This window comes from Panulirus ornatus, chromosome 39, assembly GCF_036320965.1.
Source record: "Panulirus ornatus isolate Po-2019 chromosome 39, ASM3632096v1, whole genome shotgun sequence".
Lineage (NCBI taxonomy): Eukaryota > Metazoa > Arthropoda > Malacostraca > Decapoda > Palinuridae > Panulirus > Panulirus ornatus.
The window spans coordinates 14,697,611-14,704,506 of record NC_092262.1 but is presented as its reverse complement, the minus strand read 5'-3'; the positions used below and the strand labels follow the sequence as shown (position 1 = coordinate 14,704,506).

Genomic DNA, 6,896 nt, shown 5'->3' with positions numbered 1-6,896 from the left:
GTTGTCACAGGTTAATACATATTGAACTGGGTTGTTTTACGTGTTAAGTACTAGGAAGGATGGTGAACTGACTATCTTTCACATTGTGACGTCATCATGTCTGATCACACTAAACCTGGCCACTAGTGAACTCCACACAACCTGCTGGATCTTATTACGTCAGCTGATGATCAAAACATACCTCTCGTGTAGTCGTCTGTCCACACCTAGGTGACTGGAGGCGTTATAAAATACCACCAGGCAGTCATGCCTGACCTTGTGTAAACTGTTCACTAGCCCAGAAGAAAGATCTAGACACATTACATACACACGGACTCGCTCAACCTCACTACTAACCTCAATACCAGGTTGGTGTAATGGGACTTTAGTGTTGACATTTATGCTGGCTGTTGCAGGTTCACCTCTGCCCTAGACTTCCACCCCAAACAAGCCTTCACACTTTACCATCATGACCTTCCCTCCTCAGTATATGTGTACTTGTATATATGAATAACTCTCCGTATATTGGATGTAGACAGCCACTTGGCACAAACTACACAAGTGAGGTAATACACATCATATTGGGAGGCCATGATAGTCACTACATATGAAGATGACGCTGACCTACATAGTTCCACACATCAGATGAGCACACAATGACAGATGGGATGTGTACAGTTTACCTTATATAGTAATTACAATAATGATTACTTAACAGACCACATAACCAACAGGTAACTGAGCTGGTCACTTACATAGCTATGTACTTATTCATGGATGAAGTTCATAGTGGTAGTTATAGGTCTTATATGTGTTAGTACGAGCTTGGATCAATTATGGTGACGAACAATGGTCTGTGGTATATGTGTTGCCAGTCAACTCTTATGTGCCTCATCCCACCCTTATTACTGATATGATTGAGAGATGGTGAGAGCAGTTGATAACCTATTAAATAATCTGTTTAACTTATTTCTCTCCAAAAAAGGTTTAGAGCTGCATATTGTTTCAGTCATTGGCGTTCTCAGATCACCCTAATTCCTACTAGGAATATATTTAGGTGGATTTATAAATGAGGCAATGACTTATATGTAGCATAATTATTTAATCAACTTCAATGGATATATTGACAAAAACTTGCATATAGAATTATAAAACAAATTTAAATGGTCACCTGATGATGTTATTGATGATAGATTAATACTAATTCATGAGGAATAACTCTAGTGTACTGTATTAAAGAATAGGAGTACTACATCAATATATTAATATAATTTACAAGTAATTATAAATATCAGTCAGCACTAATCAGTATTTGACTAACACATTTGATACATGTCACGGCACTAGCTTAAACTGTATAAATCATAGCCTACCAGTGTTGAAAAACTGTATACCAACATTTCCTGTGTGACGTCACATTCTTAAGAGTTCTGTTCGATTAGTTGATGTTTACTGGAATGAAAATGAGGCTCATCGTCATGGTGCTAGTGGCGACCATAACATGCTCTTACTTTTCAAATGATATCTAGCCTAAGGTAAATATTGGATGCTGAAGAGAGTTAAGGTGAGGTTTTCATACGATCTACAGTTTTCTACAAGGAGTTCATTTGTGATTATTTACTTTGATTCATTATTATGGCTCAGGGGGTGACTAGCCTAGTTCATCTATGTTTATGTTAATCAACTTCACATTTTCCATAAGCTCATAATTTTCTCCACTATAACCTTATCTAGCATTGAAGATAGATGTAATTATGCAAAATCCTGTTACAGCAAAGTACAGTATATTGGAATTCAGCTTCTAATTGGCCCTCTGGCCTCCATTGGGCTAAGTTGTAAGAAAATTTCTGTAAAAATCTGTTACATTACAAATTTAGTTCGGTAAAGTTTAGGATGTAGCAAAGTAGTTTATTTGTTCCCAACCTCAGTCCAGGACACTGGGCATCAAGAGAACATTTGACTGCCTGTTGCACATCACCTCAGTGAACTTTTTCCTTATTTCAATAATATATAATCTTTCCTCTGCAGATGGACATGTAACTTTACAGTGATAAATAATGATTTAAAGATGCAGTACTTTTTTTGTACCTTTATATCAACAAAGATAATTTTATGAAGAAATTTCAAGATGAAACAAGTCTTAGCTTGGTCACTGTGCACCAGTTAGAGTTAAGCACCTACAAGATCAATACAAAAACAAACTCTTTGCCCATATGGTTACTGTGCACTAGTTAGAGATAAGAACCTACAAGATCAATACAAAAATAAACATTTTGCACTTGGTCTCTTGCAATTGCAGTATTTTTATGGCACAAAGGCTTGTCTTTTTGTATTAGATTACAGCAAATGAGTGCTATTAGTTTGCATGTGCTAAGAGTCCAGGAAACATTTAAGCATTGCTAAATACCTGAAAATGGTTGAGCATCATAACCATGATGAGAGTAGCTTTAGCAAGTCCCAGTTTTGACAAAGGTGATTCAAGTGAATCCAATGACCCAAGAGCTATTTCCTATTGATTCAGGGCAGTCTTTGCTACTCCCTGAACACCTCCTGCCTGAAAGGAATGAGGGAAGCTAATATTTCATAAATTAATTTTCCAGTGAAAAAATTGGAATGGAATTCAATTTCTAACATTTTGTTATGACAGATATACTGTTTTCCACAGCATGCTCTCACAAATTAGTGTTACCAGGCTCCAAGAGGTTACACTACACTTGAAAAGTTGCCTTACATGAGGCTGTATCAGTGGGAGTACAGTCTCATCAAAGAACTTTACTCCAAAGGGATCTTCATTTCCATACAGCTGGAAATAGTGCAACCTTGGACTGTAGGAGCCCTAACAAATTGTTCCTGGGATAATTATAAAAAGATGAAAATAACATTTCATGAATATTTTTCTGAACACTACCCTGAGGATAGGGGAGAAAGAATACTTTCCAAGTATTCCACACATGTCGTAGAAGGCAACTATAGGGGATGGGAGTGGGGGACTAGAAACCCTCCCCTCCTTGTATTTCAATTTCTAAAAGGGGAAACAGAAGAAGTAGTCAAGTGGGGAGTGCTCATCCTCCTAGAAGGCTCAGATTGGGGGTGTCTGAATGCGTGTGGATGTAACCAAGATGAGAAGAGAGATAGGTAGTATATTTGAGGAAAGATACCTGAATGTTCTGGTTCTGAGTGAAACGAAGCTCAAGGATAAAGGGGAAGAGTGGTTTGGGAAAGTCTTGAAAGTAAAGTCAGAGGTTTCGTGAGAGGGCAAGAGCTAAGAAAGGAGTAGTACTACTCCAGAAGCAGTTGTGGAAGTATGTGATAGAGTGTAAGAAAGTAAATTCTTGATTGTTGTGGGTGAAGCTGTAAGTGGATGGTGAGAGATGGGTGATTATTGGTGCATATACACCTGGTCATGAGAAGAAAGATTTTGAGAAGCAAGTGCTCTGGGAGCAGCTGAGTGAGTGTGTTAGCAGCTTTGATGCACAAGACTGAGTTTTAGTGATGGGTGATTTGAATGCCAAAGTGAGTAATGTGGCAGTTAAGGGTATAATTGGTGTACATGAGGTAGTTAGCGTTATGAATGGAAATGGTGGAGTTTGTGGATTTGTGTGCTGAAAAAAAGACTAGTGATTGGGTATATCTGGTTTAAAAAGAGAGATATACATGAGTGTAATGTGAGCTGGAGAGCTGGTCAAAGGGCATTATTGGATTATGTGTAAATTGATGGGGGTGTAAAAGAGAGACTTTTGGATGTTAATGTGCTGACAGGGGCAGCTAGAGGGATGTCTGATCACTATCTTGTGGAGGCGAAGGTGAAGATTTGTAGAGGTTTTCAAAAAAGAAGAAAGAATGTTGGGGAAAAGAGAGTGGTGAGAGCAGGTGAGCTTGAAAAGGAAACTTGTGTGAGGAAGTACCAGGACAGATTGAGTGTAGAATGGTAAAAGGTAAGAGCAAATGATGTGAGGGGAGTGAGTGAGCAATGGGTTGTATTTAGGGAAGCATTGATGGCATGTACAACAAAAGAAGCATGTGGCATGAAAAAGGTGGGAAGTGGTCAGGTTAGAAAAGGTTGTGTGTCGTGGGACGAAAAAGTAAAGTTGTTAATGAAAGAGAAAAGAGGCATTTGGATGATAATTTCAGGGAAGTAGTGCAAATGACTGGAAGATGTATAAAAGAAAGTGTGGCCCAACCCACCCACATACACGTATATACATAAACACCCACACACACACCTATACATTTTAACGTACATATACATATACATACATATATGCATATACACATGTACATATACTTGCAGCCTTCATCCATTCCCACCGCCACCCTGCCACACATGAAATGGTGCCCTCCTCCCCCGCGCCACGAGGTAGCGCTAGGAAAAGACAACAAAGGCCGCATTTGTTCATGCTCAGTCTCTAGCTGTCATGTGTAATGCACCAAAACCCTGGGGATAGGGGAGAAAGAATACTTCCCTCACATTCCCTGCTTGTCGTTGAAGGTGACTGAAGGGGACGGGAGCAGGGGGCTAGAACCCCTCCACTCCTTGTATTTTAACTTTCTAAAAGGGGAAACAGAAGAGGGAGTATAATAGATAAATAAATATATAAATAAATATGCTAATTTTGCAAAAAAAAAAAAAAAAAAATTACTGAACACCTAAAGCACAGAGCTGTAGAACCTCATATAACTTCCTTAGTAACAGATACATTATTTCTGAGGTAGAGTTTCTTTCAATAAGTTCAGTCAAAGACAACTACTTACTTTGGATATTTTTCTAGCATCAGAGTGATTTGTCAGACTTGGACTTTATGTGGAATCAGAGTCTTAAAGTCACAGACAAACACCATAGAGAATGGAGCTGACTTCCTGAGACATTGAAGATGCTTGGCTACTGTATCGACTTTTTGATCTAGAAATTCAATCAGATCAAAAAACTTGCATAATTGTTCACATTTCAGGTTGAATACTCGTGCAGTTTTGCTACTCAAGATTTTATATGTATTAGTAAGAATTGAAATTTTATCCCATATTACTCTATACTACCAAATTTTCTTCCTCATGTCAGTAGCTATGTGATTAATAATTTCTGCAGCACTGTAGCAAAAATGCAACCCAACTCAACTGTCACCACCATTTTTGTTTTGAAGTTGCCACAGGCCATAATGGTCTGTATGGGGTCTGTCTTCTTGAGCCAAGAAATTTGCAGTATGAAAATTGAGCAAGTTGCCTTTGGTAAGACATGTTCAGGTCTTCACATATTTTTTCAAGAGTTTCCTCATCTGATGAAAGCCTTCAACAGTTTTATGTCCTGCTTTTTTTCTGAGGGTTTTTAAGTATGCACTCCAGTTGGATTCCTTGTATGGCATGTTGGATACATACACCTGTTAAAACAAACTGAATTATTTAAGGCTGATGGATATGATAAAGTCTTTCTCTATGCTGAAAGAATGTATGAAGGCATTTGCTATACCACTGGAAATGTGCAGTAAATCATTTGTAGAAGGGATAGTTCCAAAGATGGGGAAGAAGGCATATGTTGTGCTTAGATTTAAGAGAGAGGTGACTTTATAGGAGACTGCATTGAACATGCAGGCCAGTTTCATTAATGAGTGTGGTTTGTAAAACATTGAAAAAGATAATATGACAGGGTGAGCTCCATCTTAGATCAAAGAGAAGGATGGGTAGGCTGTGTGTTCTTGGACTGCTAGAAATCCTCTGATGGCAGTTCTCATAAGTTGATTAGAAAAGCTAGAACTACAGGCAGGAATAAGGGGTTGAATCCTCCACTAGCATGAGTGCTAACTTATTGGTAGGGAGCAAAGAACACAGGTAAGAATTGCCTCCTTCAAGTGGGCTGGGGTTACGCACAGTGTGTTGCAGGGCTCAGTTTTGGGTGCTGCTGTTCTTGGTATGTGTAAATGATTTGCCTGTTGGAGTAGACACATGTTTGTGGACAGTTCCAAGGTCATGTGAGGTCATGATAATTGCATGACCTGAAAAGGATACCTGTAAAACCAAAATTGGTCAGATAAATGGATGGTGGGATTCATTCAAAAAAGCATTAAGCTAATGTGGATGGAAGAAAGTGAAGGAAGGCCTTGGTGTGATTATTACTTTGAAATAAATTGTGCCTCATCTATTGCCAGAGCTATACATTAAGTGAATTGTGAAAGAGACAAACTGTATGCTGGGAAATATAAGAATTGCATTCAAAATATAAAGACAGTGACATGTTTGGCACATTATTCAGCACATACATGAGACCAACTTTGCATTATGCCTCATAAGTCTGGTCATCACACCTTTAGAAACTCAGAGATATGACTGAGATGGTGCAGAGAAGAGCAACAAAGATGGTACCTAAATTAAGAGAATTTGGCTGTACATTAATGACATGCTGAGAGTGACAAAGCTGTCTACTGTGGAGGAGAGAGAGAGAGAGAGAGAGAGAGAGAGAGAGAGAGAGAGGGGGGGGGGGGGGAATCTGATAATATTGAAGCTTCTAAATCAGCTGTTTGATATTAACTGGGAATGGCTTTTCAGTTATTGTAGCATCAGAGTAACTGGTAACAAAAAGCTAATTAGAGAGGATGTTAGGCAGTACTGGTTTGGTGTTCAGGGTGGTGAACAGTTGCAGTCAACTAATCAGTGAGGCAGTGCATGCTGGCAGTTTACAGAGGTTTTAAAGACTGTTTGATGATGGCATAGAAGGTTCATGAGATGGGTCCCATTCTGAGTGTAGGTCCCTTTCCCTGTACTGTACAAACAGGTAATTACCATTCATTCTAAAGTCTCAATCCCATAGAAATGATTAGTGATAAGTTCCAGTATTTGCATACTCTTCACTCTCAAGTTTTACAGTCTTTTTAAGGATGTGGCTTTTTTTTCATCCACATTTTCTGTGTCCACAATCCACACAGGGATCC

The 6,896-nt window shown here is 38.8% G+C and overlaps 1 long non-coding RNA gene across 2 annotated transcripts in view; it reads left to right on the top strand.

Annotated features, from left to right (window-relative positions):
• The first annotated feature begins 77 nt into the window (after positions 1 to 77).
• LOC139761201 (uncharacterized) overlaps positions 78 to 6,896 on the top strand; it is a 29,648-nt gene continuing 22,829 nt past the window's right edge. For both annotated transcript variants that reach the window (XR_011715475.1, XR_011715476.1), the window contains exon 1: positions 78 to 347. This is a non-coding gene — a long non-coding RNA (uncharacterized lncRNA). The remainder of the gene's footprint in view (positions 348 to 6,896) is intronic.